Consider the following 24161-nt stretch of genomic DNA (forward strand, 5'->3'; position numbering starts at 1 on the left):
TAGCCTGTCTACTTAGGAATGCGGCTAGGTCCAGATGTATTTTGGATATAAATCACTGCCCTGTCAATGATAAGCTAAACCTATGAGCAAGCTGATTTCTTTGATGTTCACCGATCCTATGCCTTTAGAAAAAACATATATATACTGGCCACTAACTTAATTAAAAACGCACTCAGATTCACACTCTCTTGAAGTGTGTCTGTTTGTCATTTCTTTCGCCGACGCCCTGACCACCCTTCGCGCTTCTCTCAACCCTGGGACAGCCTCATCGTCTACTGCTGTGCTGGTCCGCGGCAGTTGAGTGTGTACATGAGTGTGTGGTATGTTTGCATGTGTGTGAGCATGTGTCTGCAGTGGCAGGGAGAGCAATGAGAGCCAGTAGCCTCCTGCATGATGGGAGAGGCTGAGAGGGGGGTGGACTGGACTGCACTCTCACCACAGTGGCTCCCGGGAGACACAGTTGCACAAATTGCTCGGGGTGTGGAGGCAGCAAGAGCCATGGCCGCGGGTCCCTCCTAGGAGGCATAGTGGATGCTGCAGGTGGGGCTCTGTGGCCCCTCCACCCTGTGAGACTGATGGGTTTACCCTCATCTTGGCTGTGGACCCTGAGTGTTAGTGAGGGAAGTTCACTTACCCGAGTGGACCTGAGTCCCTCTCCTGATCCTCACGGGCCCCATTTTCTGGACTATGCATCTGTGTTTACCTCTGCTTTGCATCCACCGGCAGATATGTTGTGTTTCTCTTCTGTGTCTTAGTTTCTTCATCTGTAACTGGGATAATTACTCAGATGACCGCTTAACCAGGTGGATATAGGTGATCCTTGTAACTCTACTAATATCATGGCCTCCATGGATGAGGCTGACTCAGGATACCAAGAATACACCTTGCTCCACTACATGTTTAGCCAAAGGCCATGACCATACTTCCTCTCTATTCCTGGAGATTTCAGAGCATTGACCAACTGCACAGCTGCCAAAGGGTTAAAGCTCCTGTGGCCCAATGATGGGTAGTGACAAGTCTGGCCCAGAAGCTCCTCCCTGCAGCAGTTGTGTTTTAAGACTGGAGTCACTTGCTATATAAGGCCCTCAGACACCTGCTCCAACCATGCCCAGGACCTACCTTCCACAGACCACTCTCTAGAATAGACCCAGGAGGTGAGGGGCTATGCCGGGCTATGGGAGAGTGGAGGACAAACCTGAGCAAAGCTGAACTACAGGAAGGGCATTCAGGATTTTCTGTGTTCCGGGGTGTTCCTGTAACTCTTGCTTCTCTGGCAGCACTCAGGATAGGAAAGATGGAGTGGAGGGGGCATGAACGAGCTTGGCTCTGTGTGCGTGGTGCCCTGTGGGATTTGCTCTGTGTGTGTATGTGAGTGTGTGTGTTACCCTTGAGGTTTGCTCAGTGTTTGGGGAGACATGTCCTTCTGGCAGCCTCTCTGAGCTCGGACTTAAGAGTGAGTGTGGCAGGACCCTCTGATACTGATCAGAAAATCTAAAAATAGAATGAATTAGATCTCAAAGACCTTTGAGGCTCTGCCAAGGAGTATACAGGGGCCACTTGTCTCCTTTTCTATTTAGGACCCCTTGCCCCATCCCCCAGCTTTGCTGCACCCTCTCTTCTATAGAGGTGTGAGCAGGTCCTGGGTCTGACCACCTCCAGACTTGGGTCTGGGTCCTGACCTCTCGAGGCCTCTGTTGTTTGCCTCTGAAAATGAGGCCACTCATCAGGGCTGCACCCTGAGGCTCTGGCAATCTGTGCGCTTAGTTGTGGCTGTTGTCTTCCCCTCGCCTCTCTCCAGCTCTCCCTTCCCTTCCTTCTCACTCACAGGCTTGAGACCCATTTTTCAGGGGTCCCAGCCCTCTACCGCTCTTCCTGTTGGGAGTCAATCAGGCTGGGGGATGCAGGGTGTACCACCCACCATGTCTGCCACAAGCTCCAAAGCAGACATACTAAATTTTCCTCCTTGGGAACATTAGACAACAGATGAGTCCATCTGTTTCCCTGATTAAACTAGCTTCTCTTTCTTTTCACTGACCCCCTAGTATGTCAACCAGGGGATCACATATGGCGGTGTGTGTGTGTATATGCAGTGTGCATGACTAGTGTGTGTGGTGTGAGTGTGATGTCTGTGGAGTGTATGATGTGTGTAGTATGTTGTATGTGTGCCATTTCTGAGCTTAGTCTGGGCCTGTGGCATATGGGGTGCATACTGCAGGGATGTGCAATATGGGGTGTGCATATATAATATACATGTGTGGTGTGTGTTTAGTATGTGATGTATGTGCTGTGTATGTGTGATGTGTGTGGTATATATGGTATGTGTGGAACATGTGTGAGTGTGGCTTGTTCCTGTGGTATATGAGGTGCATATAGCATGTGTGTGTTATGGGCTTCATGTCCACACTATTTGTGTGTGTCCTGTGTGTGTGTTAGGAGGGAGGTGAGCTATAGTTGGTTGCAACTGTTATGGTGCAGCCTGACCCAGAGCTGGGAGTATGGGGAATGCAACTATGGTTTTGGCTTATAAACTGATGGGCTTGGGCAGCTTTCACTATCCCTCTACCTGCAGGTTTCTCCCCTGTAGAGGGGTCAGCACCTTTACAGCAGCACTGTCCAGGGACTTTCTGAAATGAAAGAGATGCTCTACACCTGCTCTGAGCATGATGGCACCATGACCATGTGTGGCTATGGGGGAGACTGCTTCTTTTCATCTAGCGTCAATTAATCTAGACTGGGACAGCCACACGTGGTCAAGTTTACCATTTATAGGATTAATGCACTAGTGATCAGGAAGGACTCTGTGGACAGCCAGATAACTCTTCTGGTTGCTTAGATACTCAGACGGGCAATTTGAAATTCTGCGAGCTCTGATTCAGTATCTTTCTGAATACACTCAAAACTTTGTGACTAGATGATTATGCAAGTGCAGAGAGATTGTTCAGGGTTTCTGGATCAGCCCTGCAGGTAAAGTGTGTTCAGGTCCCAGGCTCATAGTCCAGTGTGTTGGAGGCAGTGTGGACTGGTGTTTAAGGTCCTGGGTCAGCCCCAACTCCAGCACTTCTCAGGAGTGTGCCTTTGATGTTGAGTGTGTTGCTTAACCTCTCTGGGACTCAGTTGCTCACATAAAATGAGGGGCTATTAGATAACTGTTGGGTCCATCTGCTCTAAAAATACAATGAGTTAGATCTCAAAGACCTTTGGGACTTTGTCAAGGAGTGTACAGGTGCCACTTGTCTTCCTTTTCTATTAAGGACCCCTTGCCTCGTCCCCCAGCCCTTGACTTTATAAGCTGAGATTATGAGCAGATATAGAACCAGGAATAGACCCAGGAAGTGAGGTGCTGGACCACAATATGGGAGAGTGGGGGACAAACCTGAGCAAAGCTGAACTACAGGAAAGACATTCAGGATTTTCTGTGCTCCAAGGTGGACCTGCTTGTTATGGTAAAAGAATGACATGAATTAATACACAGAGCCACTAAATGCATGAAGAAGCCACTAAGTGCATGCAGAAATGATGTGAGTATGGTGAGATACCACTTAGAGGATGGATCTTACGCCCTGGAAGAGGAGAATCTGCTTTTTTTCTGAACCCTTACTCCTGGTGATACTGCCTATCCATTCTATGCCTGAAGTGACTCCTCAGAAAATGCTCCTGGCTGTGTTTCCTATCTGTGTGTAGACACCACTGGAAGCATCATGACTGGGAAATCCCAGATCAGTAAAGGCTAAGAGTGGGGAGTATCTCCGTCACAGTCCTGTGCTCCCATATGAGCTTGCTGACCCTGTTCCTGGCAGTTCAGTCACCAGGATTATATCTATATCTATATATTTAAATATTTATTTTTATTTATTTATGCATGCAAAAAGTGGGGTGCAGGCCAGAAGTACAGGGGGTGAGAGGATTCACCAGAGACAGAGTAGGAGCAGAACAGGTGGATCTACTGAAATGCACTGCTGAGGGAAGCAGCAGGTGAGACAGGAGAGGTCTGCTGCACCAAAAGTGGTGATAGCGCTGAGACTTAACCCCTAGGCCACCAGGGAGGCCTTCATTGGGATTATTGAGGCGTGACTACGACTCTTGAGACCATGTGCCCAAGCGACCCTCTGAGCCTTGGACTGCCTTCTTTGTCTCTTCAGGTTTGAGGCTCTGCGTGGTCCTTGTCCTCTGGAGACTTCAACTCCTGAGCCATGAAGGACATCCTCCTTGCTGGTACCCTCGCAGCACTCACTGTCGCCACTGTAGGTGAGTCAAGCCGCATGCCCATTGTGGGAAAGACATCTATTTTCTCCTCTTCACCAGTTCTTCTTGCTCATGGTGCATTGGGGTCCTTTCATGTGGCCTCTCATATTAAGCTGAGGAAATCTGAGACCTGCAGGTATCCTCTATGCACTGTCCCAAGGTTGGGTCTTCCTTCTGGGCATTGATGTACAGTGGGGAAAACAAATGAGGGTGTCTCCCTCTCACGGTCTCTTATTTGGGGGACCCCGGAAGGGATGACATCCTTATATTCTTTTATCCAGAAGTGGGTGTGTGATGCTTTGCCCAGAGCACACTCTTGGCCTGATATCTTGTCTCCCCAGAATCCCTGCAGTGCGTGCAATGTCCCGGATAAGGACATTTTTCTTCTTTGTAGATATTTACATACCATTATCACACCCATGAAAATTATTTGTAATTCTTTAATTTCTTTTAATATTCAGCCCACCTTAAGATTGTCCCAATAGTTTCAAAATAAAGTTTATTGTCAAAATAACTTTTATATTTTCTGAATCATTTGAGAGAAATTATCAACTTGTGGTTCCTACTACTCCAAAATACTTTATAGTATGTATTTCCTATGAATAAGAATAATCTCCTACAGAATAGCATAATCACAATCAAATTAAAATTAATCTATAAATGTCAAATCCTCAGACACTATTACATTTCACCAGCTGTTGCAGTAATGTTCTCTGTAGCAAAAGGGAAAATATTTGCAAACCATAATGGATCCAGAATACATACAGAACTCTAAAAACTCAATAATAAAAAGCAAATAATTTATTTTAAAACGGAAAAAAATTTTGAAAAGACATTTCATCAAAAACAGATGGCAGCCAATGACATAAAAAGATGCCCAGCATCATTAGTCATTAGGGAAATTAAGGGTTTTTCCCCTTAATAAAGGTTGGGGCTCTCTCCAGCCCCTCCTCCAGTGTGAGCTGCCTGTTCCTCTGGGCTGTTTAGTTGTAGCTAATGGAGCAATTCTGCATATAGCAAGTGTTCACTAAAAGTATCTACAACCACAACCACATCTCTGCCAATTCCCTTGGAATCTTCCTAACATCTGTATCTTAAAACAGGGTCAAACATAACACAACTAGAATTTAGAGTAAAGATTATTTGTGTTCTCTCTGCCTTCCCTCTTGCTGTTTTTTTTTTTTAAGATTTATTTATTTATGTATACAAGAACTGGGGTACCGGCCAGAGGTAGGGGGGTGAAAGGATTCACCAGAGACAGAGTGGGGAAAAGAACAGGCAGATTGACTGAAATGCACTGCTGAGGGGAGCAGCGGGTGAGTCAGGAGAGGTCTGCTTCACCATGTGGGTCACCTCCCTGGTTGGGGATTGAACTCGTGCTACAGTGGCTGTGGACAGCTTCATAGGCTGCATCTTAACCCCTGCACCACCAAGGAGGTCTTGTTTTCCTTTTTTAAGGGAAAACTCTGGCAGGGAGCATTCAAGTCTAGAGAAGAGTGGAGAGCAGAGCCCAGGAGGAGTCCAGACTACCAATTCCTTCCTGGATCAGGAGTAGAGAACTGCAGGGGGTCTGAGTCTATACCTGGCATTTACCAGCTACCAGCTATTCCAAAAAACAATGGGAATCTGAATCCTAGATCCAGCTCACCAATGAGCTCAGTCTTGCATCTACCTCCTTGAGCCTCAGTTTCCTCAGGGTTAGGTGGTAGAAGGCACCTTGGTCCTGACCTCCATGGCCCCTGTTTTATCATTCTGCGTTTCTTGCTCCAAACTCCTGTTTTGGAAGCAGACCTGGATCAGCTTTTGCAGGTCTCAAAGAGGCGTGGGGAGGAAGGGCAAAGGGATATAAAGCCCTTACTGTCTCCTTTTCATTCAGAGACTAAGCTTGTGTTGAAAGGCTGACTTCAACATCAATAATTCCACCTGTCAGTTCCTGTCTGCTGAAACCCAGATGATTGGAGAATTTACCTTCCGGAAGTTTAAGTGTAAAAACGGGCACATCCCTACTGAATCCACTCCAATCTCCACACCCAGTAATGTTTCCAAAGGACTTGCCCCTATGGGAAGTCTGAGCCCAGGCCCAGGATGCAGAGGACAAGAGTTCAGAATTAAGCATGGACAGTCAGGGGAAGGAAGGCAGACATTAAGTGGGAGTGCTGCATTGCTCTCTTTCTTGCTTTGGGAGGAGAGAGAGGAGCCAGAAATGTAAATGGAAGCACATTTCTAGGAAATTAATTGCTCTTGATAACCAAGTAACAGACTCTGTCCTGGTCAGGTCTCTTGTACTTCTCAGTGTTAACCCCTTCCCTGTTATGTCTTTCTGCTCTTTCTACCTGCAGGCAGGAGGAGCCTCCAGAAGGGAAGCAGTCTCACTCCTGCCCCATGCTTACCTCAGTGACCTCACTGTAAAGCTCCAGTCTTCACAACATGTGACCTCTTAGAATCTGGCCTCTCTCACTCATCAGCCACCTCACCAATCCTCAGCAGCCTGGTTTCCAATCCTTTGTGACCTCTGCACTTCCCCCAAAGTGTCATTGCTTCCTTACACTAAGCTTGGGGTCTCCCAGGAGACTCCAAGAGCAGATGCCTCTGGTGGTGCCCCAGCTGCCTGCAGGTGGAGCTGTGTGGAGATTTAGATGAGCCATGTGTGGTGGCAGCAGCCTCAGAGGGTTTGGGCTGGTGTGAAAATGAAGTGAGATCCTGAGATGGAGGCAGTCATCACCTCAGTGAGGTCTGCATGTCTTAAGAAGAGTGGCTCAGAGCTGTGCCTCCTACATCTCCATTTCTGGTAGCCCTCCCCCACCCCCAGTGCTTGGGGAGAGCCACATCCAAAAAGAGTGATGCCAGCATTTACTCCTTACCAAAGGAAACCATGTTGGTTGCTCTTACAAAGTCTCCTTTGTCCCTGCAGCCATCATCAGCTTCCTCCTGCTAGGGCTGCTGCTCTAAGATCAACTCTGGTCTCCCTCCCTCCTTTACCTGCTCAGTGACTATTAGTCACAGCTTTCCTGGTCACCCCATGTTTCAAATGATTTGTTCTTCACTATTAAAACTTTGCTTCAACACTGGTCAAATATGTCTTGTTTCTTTTGGGCCGGGCGTTTCTCAAGCTGCCTTCCAACACCACTCTCCCATTTTGGAAAGCTGTGCATCTTTGTATGAGCTCTTTTTTCTAGTCTACAGTTTCTTCATCCCCTGGATTCCTTGGGCTCTTACTCAACCTCAGTCTCCCTCTAACATTTTTTCTGTACATTTTTACTGTATGAGTGAACATGCCCCCAAGGTACTGTGAAGGGGACACTGGTCTCCAGATGTTCCTCTGGGATCTAAAGCCTCTGAGTATGACTGTAGATGTGGGCACAGGAGTGAGAAGGGTGAGACAGGGGAGGCCCGGCAGGGATGAGTAGTGGATTTGGGCACAGTTGCTCTTAGGCTCAAGAGATATGCTACTTGGGTGAAGATAACAAGAGTTCTAGTGTTCCGCAAAGTACTTTCACCAGTTGAGTCACAAAGTAAGGCTTTGTTGGGGTTTTTAGGGTTAAAACCTCAGTCTCTTCCTTGCTTTGCAGACAGGGATGGGAAATTTTGAACAGATGAGGGAAATTGAAGAGTTACCCTGGGAAGTGGTTCAGAAGTCTTGGGCATGTAGGGGAACAAAATGATTATTATTGAAACAGGGCCATAATGTCTCCTGTGGCCATGAAAGGCTGATGCAATTTCTAAAATTGCAGGGACTAATGGTCTGACACTAGTGTATAGCTGCCAGTACAGAGTTGTGTCCTAAATCTTGGGAATTCCACAGGTTCAGAGTATAAAAGGGCTTCAAACTTCCTTCACTGCCCAGACACTCTTGTCTCATCCTTGTTTCTCTAGCAGGCAAATCAATAAATCTGCCTTTTCTACTTTCCATACTGTCTCTGATGAATTCTTTCACCCCAATGAGTGTGGTGTTCATTCACAGCCATTGATGTCCCTCTCATGGCAGGCTTCAAGTACAGCATCTCAAGAAAAAGAGTGACCAACTGGAATTCTGGTGCCAGGGACTCATAATCAATCATATTATAGTAGATGTTGATGTAGAACTTTCCAGCTTCTTGAATCAAGAGGAGGGTTCCCTGACCCTGGCTTGATATGTGGAAGTCACACACAGATAAATAGGGGAGTAGGGCTACTACTATTCAAATGTCCCTAAGGACAGTCATGGAAGCCTCAATTCCAGTTATTGTTTTTTGGTCCTTGAAGAACCACCTATTTCCAGTGAATTAGCTGACTCCTTATTGTGGCTGCTGCTTAGTGTGAAGGCTGGAGAGGAAATTAAACCAGAGAAAACCAGGAAGAATCTATGAGAGTAGGAAATAGAATTGTGAATCCAGGACCTCAGAATACACAGGAACAAATAGTTAAAACAGATTATCCTAGGGTTTAAGAACCACTAACAAAGGGTTAAAATTGCCTGGTGTCATAGCAGGGCAATTAGGATTTACTGAGAACTTCACTGTTGGTTAAGTTCTGTTAACTCCTTAAGGGTTGGTCCTTACTTGATTTACTAGAAATAATGTCTTTAAGCCATCCCTATTTGATTTAGTCACAGACAAAAATGTTTAACTAAACCATACATTTCCACCTGTAGCCAACCACCCCTAATCAATTTGAGCACTTCAGCAGTGTGTAAAGAATATAGAACTGTGAGCCTCCCTGGTGGCGTAGGGGTTAAGTCTCAGCACTAAGGCCTGAGTTCCATCTGACCAGGGAACTAACCCACATATGGTGCAGCAGACCTCTCCTGTCTCACCCACTGCTCCCTTCAGCAGTGCATTTCAGTAGATCTGTCTGTTTTGCTCCCTATTCTGTCTCTGTTGAATCCTCACACCCGCTACCCGTCTGGCCTACACCCCAGTTCTTCTATACAAAAATAAATAAATCTTTAAAAAAAAGAATATGGAGCTGAGTTCTTCTATTAGTGTCTTGAAGTTCATACCAATTTCATTATCATTCTAAAATCTTCACCTGAGGGATGAATGGGGCCACCATTTTTAAACATGCCATATATGTGGAAGCATCAATTTCATCTTAGAATGCTCAGATGACCACCAATGTCCATTGCCCCCAACATCCAATCTCCAAAAACTCCTTTGTCTCTCTTAAAGACACTTCCTAGTCTTTAGTGGGCAAATAGTCTGTGTGGAAATTCACATTCTTTGTCTGTATTATCTGCAGATAATAAACTTCCTCCTACAAAAATAAAAAAAAAAATCAAAAGAAACAAAACAAACCCAAAACATTTGTATCTGGCCAATTTGGGTACATCCATGAGTTGAACCTGCTGCATATAGTAACAGAATGAAGGGGTCAAAGAACCTTATGAGAAAGCAATACCCTTCTGCCCAATTCCAGGGCCCCAGTTTGTGTTATTTGGGGTCAATCCAATATCAGCAGTGACAGTGGTGGATACAGTGGTGATGATATAGAAGTCCACTCCACTTTCCCTTTGAGTAGCTGGCCTTGTGCCACACTTTATTACCAAGGAGAGAGATAAGACTACAGCCCTGTTGTTCAGGTGAACAGACTCAGGCTTGCAGAGGCCAACCACAGAGCTAGCAAAGCAGAATCTGGGATCCAAGCCATTTTTCCCTGATGGTGAATATCAAGACGAGCCCAGGTGATGAGCTGCTGTTCTGCACGGGGACTGGGCCTCGGGTGAGTCTGCTTCCCTGCCTTGGCTCCTTCAGGTTCCTCCCATCTGTTTCTCTCTAGAATCCAGTAACCTTGATGAAGGCTTGGGCTCAAGCATCATATTCTGAAGGCTTCAAGGCAGAGAGAAGGTGTTGAGTCCTAGGGCAATTAAGTGTTAAGCAGGCACCTTCAGAGACAGCGAAGGCAGGGAACTTTGGGAGAATTAAAGAGACTTCTTAGATAAGGGCAGAGAAATCCAGGAGGGCTAACACACATGGACAGTAAATTTTAACAAGACCTTGGACACGGGCAGTGAAAGAAAACCTCCAAGATAAGAGTGGGGAAGCTGAACACAGCTGCCCAGGGAGCATGCCACTAAAGGAGAGCCAATCACAAGAAGGATGAGGAGGAGGAGGGAAAGGAGTAGGGGGAGCGGAAGGAGAAGGAGGAGGAGATGAGAGAATCTGAAATAACAGATTAACGATCAAACTCCATACCTTGGTAGGCAAACCTAAGTTATTTAGGCAGGTCCTGGAACTGAGCTGCCAGGAGAATAAGTTCAAGGAATCTCCCGGCAGGAAAAAACAAGCAATAGTTTAAGAAGGGTTAGGGAGGCTGGGAAAGGAAATACCTGAAATTCACAATTTACCATTCAATCTGGATAATCTATCATGAGGTCAAGATAATGGCTCCCGGCCCTCCCTGGTAGCGCAAGGGGTTAACTTGCAGCACTGTGAAGCTATCTGCAGCCTCTGCAGCACAAGTGCGATCCCGGGCCAGGGAGGTGACCCACTTGGTGCAGCAGACCTCTCCTGACTCTCCTGCTCCTCCCCTCAGCAGTGTATTTCAGTCACTCTGTCTATGGTGGATCCTCTCACCACTATACCTCTGGCCTGTACCCCAATTCTTGTATGCATAAACAAATAAATCTTTTTTAAAAAAAGATAATGGTTACCATTGTCTTTGAAGAACCTGATTGCCAAAGCATTCAAGCTCTAGGACCAAGGACCAGAAACAACTTCTTCATGTATCTCTCCCTTCTTCCCTATTACACACACACACACACACTCACACACACTCGCACACACACATACACAGAGCATCCAATGCAACTAAGATGTTGACAATCTGGAAATGAGGGTGGGGAAAATTGCTCCTGTCCCTGTGACTATGGCAACTCTTCTCCCTCTTTCAGTGACACATCCTGTAACTAGAACTTGGGAAAACTCAAGGTATCAACTGAATGCTGTGGAACCTGGATGAAATGGCCATGTTTCATCCTTGTAGATACAATGTAAAATATTCTGGGGACACTACCTCTAGTCTGGCTGGCAAATTAATGTGCCACTGCACAGGCTCTTTCTTGTATTCAGACATCTTCTTTGCCTGCAAGCATAAGTCAGCTTTTCATATAAAAAAGAGATTGAGTGATGGGTGACCAACCTTTGCATCTCTATGAGGCATTCTTCTATGGGAGGAGATTGGATCCTGCATTGCCTTGCTCTAGAATCAGCTTATCTTTGGATCAGAATAATTTAGACTCAGGCCCGTGTTTAGCAGAACAGCCCCCACAGAGTAAGCTTTGTTTGTACTCCTTTCTGACTTTGAATCCTCACTTTGATTATTTAATATACTCTTCATCTAACTACTCCTGAGACTTTAATTTATTTAATAACAATGAATTGTGTATTACTTCATTTAATCTCACAAATCCTCAATGATATATAAACTTTTATTTATTTATTTAAAAAAATGATTGATTTATTTATGCATACAAGAGCTGGGGTACAGGCTAGAGTTGTGGGGGTAAGAGGATTGGGGAGACAGAATGGGGATCAGAACAGGCAGACAGACTGAAATACACTGCTGAGGGTAGCAGTGGACGAGACAGGAGAAGTCTGCCTCGCCATGTGGGTTGCTCCCTGGCTGGCCGGGGATTGAACTTGTGCTGCAGAAGCTGCAGATTGGTTCATAGTGTGTTGCTTAACCCCTTGTGCCACCAGGGAGGCCCTATATAAGCTTTTAATTAACTTTACATCACAATCATCTTAAAGATTGATGGAGGTAAAGTATATTAAACTTTTATAAACTTAGGTGTGAAAAGCATACTTCTAATGTAATTATAATGTTTGATTTTCAATGATCAAATAAAAAAAACTGAAGGACAAAGAACCAAAATTCAATAGAAAAGGAGGAAAAAGGACCTCCCTGGTGGTGCAAGGGGTTAAGTTGCAGCACTATGAACCTATCTGCAGCCACTGCAGCATGCATGGGTTGGATCCGAGGCCAGGGAGGTGATCCACATGATGCAGCAGACCTCTGCTGTCTGCCTGCTGCTCCCCTCAGCAGTGTCTTTCAGTCAGTCTGCCTGTTCTGTTTCCCACTCTGTCTCTGGTGCCTCCTCTTACCCTCCCACACTTCTGGCCTACACTCCAGCTCTTGTATGCATAAATAATCTTTAAAATAATAAACTTTTAAAAAAAAGAAAGGTAGGAAAAAGACTTGAGTAGACAAAATATATAAAATCTATATAAAATTTTAATAGCCTTTAAACATAAGAAAAAGTATTCAAACTCTACAAGTAGAGAAATTTAAATTAAAGAAACACTCAAATTGTTGGTGAGCACAACTTTGCAGAAGAGAATTTGATAAACCTAACAAAACTACATAGGTACATAAATTTCTTTGTCTCATTTCTAGTAATATACCCCAAAGAATACTCACAATATTAACAATATTAAACAATATTAACACACATGTGCAAAAGTACTGAATGGAGCTTTGCCTGTGATCACAACATATTGGAACAACCTAAACAACCACACAGCATAGAGAGGTTAAAAAAGCCACACACTGATTTCTGAGGAGTCCTAAGGCAAAATGAGGAGCCTCCCCTTCCCCATGAATAGCTGCAAGGATATTTGTAGCATGTATGGTTGTAAGTGCATAACAAAGGAGTACCCAGGGACTCCAGACCGTTGAGGGCTGCACATTCTAAGGGCTCCAGTCATCCATGTGCACAAAGGCAAAGAAATCATACTCTTGGTGTGAACAATTTTTTCCATTTTATTTTATATATTTTTTATATAATTTTTCATTTTTGCACAATGTATGTATTTTCTTCTTGGTTATAGTCCCCATACAATTCCCACCCCCTCTTGTTTTGATCCTTCTCCCTTCTCCCTCTCACCCCCCATAGTATGCAACAGTATTTACAATAGCTAAGCTTTGGAAATAACCCAAATGCCCCAAAATAGATGACTGGATTAGGAAGATGTGGTACATATAAACAATGGAATATTACTCAACAATCAAAAAGATAAATACATGCAGTTTGCAGCAACATAGATGGAGCTGGAAGGGATCATGCTCAGTGAAAAAAGCCAGAAAGAAAAAGAAAAATACTGGATGGTCTCACTCATAGCAGGAATTTAGAAAACCTAAATAAGGGACCAGGAAAAAGACTAAATATAATAAGGTGTGAACAATTTTTTTTTAAAGAGGCATGTGTTTTTATTTATTTATTTATTTATTTGCTTGTTTATACATGCACTGGGTACAGTCAGAAGCGCGGGAGGGTGAGAGAACTCACCAGAGCCAGAGCGGGGAGCAGCGCAGGCAGAAGGACTGAAGTACACTGCTGAGGGGAGCAGCGGGCGGCAGGAGAGGTCTGTGCGCCATGTGGGACCCTCCTCCGGTGCAGCTGGGGATCAAACCAGCGCCGCAGAGGCCGCGGGCAGCTTCGCAACCCAGCGTTCAACTGCTGCACCACCGGGGAGGCCCAGGGTGTGAACAATTTTTAATAGAATTGTTGTGCATAGAGAATGAGAGTGAGAAAAGAGAAGAAAGGATAATCCTAATAAAATTCAAAAATGACCCATCTTCTTGTGGGCAAATGCTCAAACAGGCTTAGCCTTAGCAGAGCAGTTGAGACCCAAAAGCTTGCCAAAAGTCAAAGGCACCTTCTGGCAGAGAACCACAAGAAAGGGGACAGGGCCTCCCTAGTGGCACAGGGGGTTGAGCACAGCGCCATGAAGTAGTCTGTGGTCTTTGTGGTGCGAGTTCAATCCACGGTCAGCAGGGATCAACCCACATGGCATGGCAGACCTCTCCTGTCTTTCCCGCTGCTCCCCTCAGCAGTGTGTTTTGGTACAATTGCCTGTTCTGCTCCCTGCCCTCTCTGGTGAATCTTCTCACCCACCCTGTGACTCTGGTCTGTGCCCCACTTTTAAAAAAGAAAGGGGGTCAGACAGGTTCCAGAGAGCTGGGACAGAACAGACCTCAAATTCAAAATGTACATAATCCACCATGAGGTTGAGATAATGGCTTCCATCATCTCTGTCAGAATATCAAAGAACTTCTCTATGTGACTCTGACCCATGTCCTCAAGTATTTCTCCTTCACATGATCTTCTTCCAAGTGTTTCACTTATTTATTCCACAACCAATACATATCCATCTCTTTCCCAGCTGGTCCCAATTCAACAAGGCATGCCAGGAATTGTAATCAAAGGCAGCTACAAGTGGGGGTGGGAAAATGGTGCCAGTTCACTGTGCCGTGATGCCCCAACCCCCTTCATGGAGATGTATCTGTGACACTGTAAGGTGAGAAAAATGAAGCTGCAGAAATATATCTATAGCAAATTGCCCCTTGTTAACTAAAAAACAACAATTAAGAGGGTTATCTGACCCCCAATCCCCCAATTCAACTAAGGGGCATAGCCCATTAGTGAGGTCTAGTCCTTGATGGGCCCTAGGTGTGAAGAAGCCCTGTGGGTCCTTAGACTTTTGCAGGAGTTGGAGTAGGTGAGTTACAAGTGGAGCTGTATTGCAGGTGAGAGTACATACTCAAGGGTGAGTGCAGGTACCCAAGAGAGAATCTCACCTTGGGTCTTGAAGCTGCGGATAAGTATAAATTTAGGGGCTCACAGCTAGGATCCTGAATGGGTTTTGACCAGTTTTGTTTAGCAAGACCACAGGGCCACACCATTCCTGTTCTTTAGGTATATAGGGGAAGTTTCACAAGGGTGCTCAGGGGGTGAGTGAAATAAAGTGTCTAAACTAGTAGGGTTCGGGTCACCTTGTTTTGGAATGTGCACAGAAATGGTTTCAGAGTCACTGGATGGGAGGCCACAGTCTCTGTGCTAAATTATTGTTCTGCTTTGAGTGGTCATTTTGACATTATTGATTCTTCCAATCCATGAGCAGTGAATATCCTTACACTTCTTTGTGTCTTCTTCTATTTCTTAACCAACGTTTTATAATTTTCTTTGTGTGGGTCATTCACCTCTTTTGCTTGATTAATGCCTAGATTTTATAATTTTGAGGGACTTGATTATAAATGGAATTATTTTCTTATACTCCTCATCTATCTCATTATTCACATTTAGGAATGCAATTGATTTTTGTGTATTGTCTTGTTACAACATGTAGCAGTGGGATGAGAAAGGATTACTCAGATTTCATGGGCAGAACAATGAGAAGCCTGGAGGGACTATACCATGAAGGGGCAGCCCAGCTCCAAGGGAAGTTTCATTTTTATTTAGAATCAAACAGAATATTAAAAAAAAAAAGATCATAGAAGCAAGCAGGCAAATGGGGAATGCACAAGTGTGTGTGGGACATGTGATCAACTGGCCCCAGCCAAGCCTGGGAAATCAGGGAGAGAGTCAAGGGAAGCCTCAGTGTTTTTGCTACTGAGCATAACACCTCTTGCTATTTTCAGTAGATGCTGTTTTCAGCATGTATGGATCCTCACATTAGACTTTTGCTCTGAGAAGTTCCTTATCTCATACCCTACATGTTCATATTCTGAGTAAAAAGCACAGAATAGTCAAGGCATAGAATAACTGAGGCAAAGACACAGAATAGTTGAGGCATAGCCAAGCTCCCACAGTGTATTGATTTTATAACCTGTCTCTTTGATGTTTTAATTAGTTTTTCTGTGGAATCTTTAGGGTTCTTATATGTGTTATTATGTGGCCTGCAAATAATGACAGTTTTACTTTTTCTTTCCTAATTTTATGTTCTTCTATTGCCTTATTGCTAGGCCATCCAATATGATGTTGTACAATAGTATTGTTTTATTTTTCCCTTCTTTTGTTGAAGTGGTGAAATACTTTGATTTTCAGGTGTTGAACCATTCTTGTGTCCCTGGTATAAATTCCACTTGGTCATGGTTATAAACCTTTTAGTGCATTGTTGGATTTGGTTTGATAAGATTTTATTGAGGATTTTTGCCTCTGTGTTCTTCAGGATAATAAGTTTGCAGGTTTTTTTCTTTTTTTTTTTGGTGTTGTTTTTGTTTGGTCTGGTAGTAGCATAATTTTAGCCTTATAAGGTGCTTGGAAATATTCTTTTTCTCTTTACCTTTTGGAAGAATTTGAGCAGGATGGGTATTAGTTATCACTGAAGGTTTGGTAGAACTCAGTTGTGAAGCCATGTGGTACTGGACTTTTTCTCTGAAGGAGATGTTTGATTACAGTGTCAAATTTATTTATTTATTATTTTATTTTATTATTTAATTTTTTTTAAAGATTAACAAAAAGTTTATTTACAAAGGAAGGGGGATAAGGAAATGTACAACTCAGGGAGAAAAGAGGGAGATAAATTCTTAAAAGTGTCCTACCCATTCTGCCGACCTAGAATCCCAAATGACCCACCGAGACCAAACCTGCCTGGCCAAGAGCACAAGCCAAGTGTGCCTGACCCCACTAATATGGCTGGTTTTTATTTACAAACAGAGAAAATGGCTGCTTAACTCTGCACTTAGGTCCTCGAAACTTCCCCTTGGGGATCCTGGGATTTTTAGTTCCCAGTGTTTTGATGGAGTAGGGGTGGCATCCACAAAGCCTGTATGGAATTAGCTCGGAACATTCTTTCCCCTTAACAATTCCCCCCTTTCACTTTTTGCCACCATTTCCATGGTGTGGAAGATCAAATGTATGGATGCTGGGGTACAGTCTCAGAGAAAAATTTTTCTCAGGGTTCCCACTGGAAAGCAAACCAGTCTCTCCAGGTAATCAAATAGTTTGTCCAAAAGATCACTGTAATCAAAAGCTGGTTCTTTGAAAAAAATAATCAAAATATGAAAAATTTTGTCTAAGACTCAATAAGAAATTAAGAGAGAAAGCGCAATAAAAAGGATTGGAAATGAAAAAGAAGTTACAGCAGACATTGCAGAAATTCCAGAATAAGAGATTACTAAGAACTATATGTCATTAAGTACAATAACCTGGAAGAGATGGACACAAACATCCGAGACTGCATAGGGAAGAAATAGAAAATTGCAGTTATTTGTGATTGGGTCTGTTGAGGTTTTCTATTTCTTCCCTATGCAGTCTCAATGTTTGTGTCCATCTCTTCCAGGTTATTGTACTTAGCATTGCATACCTGATGGCAGGTACCTGCATTTTGTTATTGTTATATTTAGTTGTATTGGTTACTTCTCTGGGCCATGGCTGGAGCATTGATATATTCTCCAAGAGAGAAAACAGGAGAGAGTACAGACCTAAGACTTGCTGGGGGCTTGGAGGCCTGTTGGCCTCTTGGCTCCCCTGGCACTCCTGCTTGCTGTGTACCTGGTTGCCATACTACATTTAAAAGCTCAATAAAAGCCTGAGAAAGCCACTGCCACTGAGGGTTCCAGGATTTTCCTTTACCCGTCTGGTCTGCTTGGATCATAGAAAATCTGCTCTGTGCCCCTCCTGCCATTACAGTGGATATGGGGGCAGAGTGTACCCTGTTATATGGGAACCCAGAAAAGTTTGAGAAGTCTACTTGTTACATGGACAACTATTGAGGCCAGAGAGTCAAACTGACAGCAGTGAAATGATCCCTTGGGGACTGGCCGATTTATTTTAACCCCAAAGGAATATACAGTGTATGTGTTGCCAATCCCATGGTACATTTGCTCAGGTGAACAGGGTTGAGGAGAGGAATCTGAAAGAACCAAGAAATAGAGAATTGTCAGACACAAAATAGAGTTTAAGAGATGTGGGATCTGGGGATGCAAGGCTTCTTAGTCCCAGCTCAAGAGCTCAGAGTGCCCGGTGCAACTCATTTTTATTGAGACAAGCCACCCCCTCTCCTTCCCTAGTTAGTTACTTGAAAATGAATCATTCTCTTAGTATTTAGCATTGTCTGGGCACATTTTAACCTCCAAGCTTCCACGTTATCAGGTATATTCTACTCCCTTTCTAATCTTGCCTGTTTCTCAGGCTTAGCTTTGCTGGCACAAGAAAGGACACCGTGGTCTGGACACGGGCCAGTCTTCCAGACCGGGCTGACCAGTCTTGCAGTCATGACCCCGACATTCTCCTTGTCTCAGCACTTAATGCCTTGGGGGTCTCTACCACATATCCTGGGGATGCATCTACTATATGACTTGTGGCTGCAGACCATAGCCAGAGAATTTCTCTTTAGGGTACTTGTGGTAAAGGCAGTGTTGTGCAGACATCTGCCCATAGAGCTGCCACTCCCTAGATGAGTGGCCAATTCTAAACAGTATCAGTTGCCAAGTGGCCAGAAAGAGATTGTGGGCACAATGGCAGAGCTGGAGAAATTGGGCATTGTGCATGCTGCCCACTGCCACTGCACCTATAAATCACCTATGTGACCCATGAAGAAGCCTTATGGCTTTTGGTATGTGATGGTAGATTACTGTGAGTTGAATAAAGTGGTTCCCCCTTGCATGCAGCAGTGCCCTCAGTGGCAGGCTTGATGAATCATCTGAACCATGAACTGGGCACTTATCACTTGGCAGCTGATCTAGCTCACATTTTCTTTCCTGTTGCTATAACACCAGAGTCAAGACCAGTTTGCCTTCACATGGGAAGGCCGGCAGTGGACATTCACTGTTCTTTGGCAGGGATACCTGCATAGCCCTACTCTGTGCCACGGGCTGGTGGCAGCTGATTTGGCCCAATGGGAGAGGCTGTCCTCAGTGCATTTGTCCTCAGTGACTTTCTTGAAGATTTGGAAAGGTCTGTTCCTCTCCTACTGATGCACCTGACATGTGGCTGGGCAATCAACGAAAGCAAACTGCAGGGTCCTGGATTGTCAGTCAAGTTCTTGGGGGTTGTTCTGTCAGGTAAGACAAAAGTTATCCCTGATGCTATAATAGATTAAGTGCAAGCTTGCCCCACTCCAACCACAGCGATGCAGTTGCAAACCTTTCTGGGCCTGCTGAGTTACAAGAGGACATTTATACCACATATGTTCCAGCCCTTACAGCCCCTGTGTGTGTTGATAAATAAAGGGGCCAGATGAGTTGATCTACTAAGGCAGACACAGCATATGCTGCAGCCAAATAGGTCATAAAGGATGCTCAGGCCTGGCAGATTTTTGACCAAGCCCATCTCTGTAAGTTAGAAGTTCAAGTTACTCAGGAAGGGTTCAGTTGGGAACTCTGGCAGAAATCACAGCTGCTATGAAAGCCCACTGGGTTTTGGTCCCAAGTCTGGAAAGGGGCTGAGACTAGGTATTCTTTGGCTGAAAAGCAGTAAGCTGTGGTGTATGCAGTTTTACTAGCTACTGAAAGCATAACCACCACAGTTGCTGTCCTAGTGCAAACTGTCTACCTTATAGCTGGGTGGGTACAGGATTGGGCAACAAAGCCCCACAGTGGTACTGCTCAGATGCTCACTTTAGCAAAGTAGGGGGGCATATATACAACAGCACTGCACTGTCAATTATCCCCTTACAGGTGGAGTTGAAACATATCCTTAGTGCAGTGACATATGTCAACATGGAATTGACTTCAGAGACCTGCATAGAAGCCATGCCAGAGGCCAGTCCCTACAAGGAGGGCACCAATCCAAGCAGAGACCTGGTACAAGTATGGTCCCAGCCTGGCCAGTCAGCATCATGGAAGCTGTGGCTGTACACCCAGAAACAGACACCATTTGATTTGAAATGGGGACAAGACAGGGCAGCCAATGGGCTGAAAGATGAGCAGGTGGCCCATGAGCCTTCCCCAGTGGGAAAGTTGGGCTGTGTACAGGGACTTGACCCTGTGGATTTCCATGTGGAACACATCAGCTGCTGTGGGGCCAGGGCTATGGAAAGATCTATGGGACCTGGGTTATCAGAAACAGGTAACCATTGACTATATCACAGGGCATGCCCCATTGGCCTCACTAAGGCAATGATGAAGCTGACACCCTGGCCCAGGTGTGGTGGCTTAAAGCTGCTCTTGGGTGGGATGTTGCACAGTGGCTGCACAAATGCTTGCTCCATGCTGGGTGAAAGACAACGTGGCCCACCGTGCTTACCTGGGGCTTACTTATGACTTTAAAGGAGATTCAGACTGTGAACGATGTGTAGAGTTCCAGGACTCAAACTCCACAAAATTTTGCTTTTACGGGCCAGGAGTTATGAGGGTAGGTACACAGGACACACTTGCAGATTGACATCATTGGACAGTTACACCACTCTTATGGAGACCAGTATGTGGCCACCTGTGTGGACACTGCTACTGGTCTATTAGGAGCTTATCCTGCTTGACACATGGACCAAGAGGAAGTTTTGGCAGCACTGATACCTAAGTGCTGCATATGGATGTCCGGGTGTTGGAGAGCGACCAAAGAACCCATTTTGCAGCTACCTTGGTGGAGCAGTGGGCCACAGACATCAGTGTTGCATGGAAATTCTATGCACTGTAAATTGCAAGGCTGCTGGCATCATGGAGCACTACAACAACCTGCTGAAACAAGGACTCCCATGTAGGATGGGTGATGGGAAGGAGAGTCTTCCTGGGGAGTTAAGTTTCAAGGATAATTTGGTGAGAATATTTTTTAGGGTATGGTTTGTAAATCATTCTACCTTCCCAAAGCATTGGGGCCTGTAGGGGATGTGGAATTTCCAGGGAATCTGGGGAAAGGAAGCTGGAGTCTGAGTGATGGCAGAGGTGAATTCTGGTCCATTGTCCTATTGTAAAGTAGTGGGGATCCTGAAACAGGGGAATTATTTCAGTCATAAGATCATTGGTGACTATTGAGGCCTGCTTGTTTTTGGTGGGGAAGACTTCAGCTCATCCTGTAAATGTGTCCAGGAGAACCAAGAGGTATTTGTGTCTATGTACTGGGGGCATGTGAATAAAGTCAAGTAAAGTCTAGTTGCCACAGCAGGCAAAGAGCCCCTGGCCAGGTTGGTGGGAAAGGGTGGGGAGTCTCAGATTGGTATGGGTTTGGTCTGATTATAGATCTGGCAGTCTTGGGATAGGGACTGGAGGTCCTGGGCCTGCTGTGGTGTGAGTGACAAACTGTTTGAGGAAAGTTTGGAGGGTTTGGATGTGTGGGTGGAAAAGGAGTGTAAGTAGTGGAGGAGGGACTGAGTGAGGTGTTCAGGGAGCGTGGTCCTGGTTGGGTTTGTGGCCATGTCCTGGCATATCCTCTGGATGAGGACTGGAGAAGGGGTAGGGCTCTGTGGTTTGCCTGAAGCATAGAAGCCTATTTTTCCGTGGTGTCTGCAGCATTACACATAGTGGAGATATACGATGTGTCCCTTTGGTGTCCTTTACAATGCATGATGGCTGCTTGGGAAGGTCTGTTTGCTGCTTCCAGGAGAGAATGTATGAGATTTCCATTAGAGATGGGAGGATGTGTCTTTGTGTAAGGAACCCATGCTCCCTCCATATAAGAACTTTAGATGTATAATATTTTTGATGTTTGGCTAGGCACAAAGTCTCGATGATGTCGGCTTGCTGGGATGTGGTGCCGGGCGCCAGTGATGAGTTTTACGGTGGGCCTGTGTGTGCTCTCTTCAGAGGGTAGACTGTTAACTAGAAATACATGCTTATGTATTAGAAAGGTTACTGGGATGATAAAATGCTTTATATCTTTTTCACCCAACATTTTAATGATCATTTATTATTTTTTAAATCCAGTATTATTAAGGGATAATTAAGCAGGTGCAGGGACTTCAGGAGCGTTAAGGAAGTTTCCAGAAATAAGGGCAACAAATTCCGAAGGGAACTAATCAAACACCCCAGGACTAGGGACAACAAGACTTTCTGGAACAAGGATGATAAAGAAAAGTATGCTGAGATAAGGGCTGGAACACAAAGACTTAGTTCTGGGCACAGAGACATTAAGGCTGAGTGAGTGAGACCACTAAGAACTAACCATTCACAAAGAGACTGGTGGATCTTTAGAATAATTAGGGAAAGAAGGTCTATATTCCCTTAGACACAACTCTACTTCGGCTTCCTTGCTCCTCCCTGGCCTGGCTCCATTGGCCTGGGAGTCCCACTTTATTTCTGTTCCTTTTCTCCTCAGTAAATTTTTTCTTTTTCTAAACAAATCTGCCTCTTTCACTTGCTGGCCTGAGACTCGGCGAAGTTCCTGCTACGGCTTTGTGAGACACCAACCTGTGGTGGTCTAGTGGCTGGGACTCAGCAGTGCCATTGCATCCTGGGATCCATTCCTGGTTGGGAGACTAGGCCTGAAAACTGAAATTATGGTATCAACTTCTAAGAGGTGGGTTAAAATCACCTTTTCTACCATCCTGACCTAATTTTCATGGCCAGGTGGGAGTAAATAACTGCAGGGAAAATGGAGTTAAAACAGGCTTTTCTTTTGCCCTTCCCCTGCTAGCCTCTATGGATACCATCTGGTCTTGCATGCCTCCCAGGTTGCTGCTCGGATTCCCTGGGGTGGAGAGGCATGGGCTTGGACACACCCATGATCACGGACTTGACCAGAGAGCCCGGGGTGTGCACATATCTAAACATGGACACCTATGCCCAGAAGCAAGGAATAAAAGGGGCTCCTCTGCTCTGGTGCTCCCAGTGGTGAGGGTGAGGGCGGGTCCCTCTGAGGCTAGGGGCTCAGTTGCTGTCTCCCTGCTTGCTTGTCTGTCCTCTGATTCAGCATTAAAATAATACTGAGTACAATAATACTGACGGCTCCAAAATTCTCTTTTATTTTTTCCTGTGGGAATTGACAGTGAACCTACCCAGTCTGGGTTGGTTGCACAACAATACCACAGGCCAATTATTTGCTTTTTCTAACAACTGAATGTGGGGGGGGGGGTTTGCCACTCTGGGTTAATGGGAGAGCAGGGAAGAAAAAAAGTCAGAAGTGAAGAGAGCACACACAGGCCTATCATAAAAGCCATCACTGCCCACCGGTGCCCAGCGGCCCAAGGTGCGGGAGATAAGCTAAACTAGAGATAAACTGACAGCAGTAGATACTCCAGCAGACCCTCCTGGGGTCCTCCTGGCAGGAAAGACCCCTGCCCCTGGCAATAAATCCTAGCACATCCCCTCCTGGCAGGAGATACCCTGCCACCCGCGATCCCAACGAACTCTGGCAGTAGCCTAACCCTGTAAGACACATGCTCCCATTTTGGGGCACGACTCTTGGCCTGCAGAGAGTTGTCACCTCATGGACATTCAATAAAGTCTGCTTTTGTCTGATGCTCTTGGCCTCCTTTCTTTTCTAACAAGAAGGGCCATGTAACTCCCTGTCATAACAAAGTAGGAGAAGGCTTGTCCTCCACTTAGAGGTGAAAGAATACAACTGTGTCCTAGTAAAGCGTGAGTAGCTCAGAGTGGGCAGTGAATATGCAGGGATAGAGAGATTTCTGTTCCAGTAAAAAAGAAAAATGAAAGGAGAAGTGAACTCCTTTTTGTCACTGACATTCTTACTTTTCATCAGGTTTGCTGTCAGGTAGAATCCACTGATTACTTGATTCTGTGCAGCGTGGACAATATCCCTGCTACTCATAAATCAGGGAGCTGTGATCAGCAGACAAGGGAGAGATTATGTCCTAAGACAACAGAAAGACAAAAAAAGGAAAGAGAAACTATATAGTATTTCTTTTGCTTGCTTCACCACAATGATGGGGCCTGAGGGTACTGAGGGTAGCTTCATGTAGGAGTCAGAATAGGTGAGTTAGAAATTGACACTTCAGGGCTTCCCTGGTGGCACAAGGGATTAAGTCTTAGCACTATGAAGCTATCAGCAGCCACTGCAGCACAAGTTCGATCCCCAGCCAGGGAGCTAACCCACATGGCATAGCAGACCTCTCTTGTCTTGCCCGCTGCTCCCCTCAGCAGTGTATTTCAGTAGATCTGCCCGTTCTGCTCCTCACTCTGTCTCTTGTAAATTCTCTCCCCTCCCCTCCCCCACACCCCAGGCCTACACCCCAGCTCTTGTATGCATAAATAAATAAATAAATCTTTAAAAATAAATAGAAATGACAATTATAGGCCAGAGTACAAACTCAAGAGTGAGTCCAGGA

General features: G+C 45.2%; 1 protein-coding gene and 1 long non-coding RNA gene across 2 annotated transcripts in view; one reads left to right on the top strand and one right to left on the bottom strand.

The window, feature by feature from the left end:
• Window positions 1-23603, bottom strand: part of LOC119243243 (GTPase IMAP family member 8-like) — a 36017-nt gene extending 12414 nt beyond the window's left edge. The window contains 1 exon segment of the mRNA XM_037508901.2: window positions 23566-23603. The gene's annotated coding sequence lies outside the window, so the exon portion shown is untranslated.
• Window positions 178-7308, top strand: LOC119243245 (uncharacterized). Its single transcript, XR_005124669.2, has 3 exons — window positions 178-320; window positions 4140-4245; window positions 6582-7308. It is a non-coding gene; the product is annotated as an uncharacterized LOC119243245 (long non-coding RNA).
• Window positions 23604-24161: the final 558 nt, after the last annotated feature.

Source organism: Talpa occidentalis, unplaced genomic scaffold, assembly GCF_014898055.3.
Source record: "Talpa occidentalis isolate TD23 unplaced genomic scaffold, MPIMG_talOcc4v2.1 talOcc4.13, whole genome shotgun sequence".
Taxonomy (NCBI): Eukaryota; Metazoa; Chordata; class Mammalia; order Eulipotyphla; family Talpidae; genus Talpa; species Talpa occidentalis.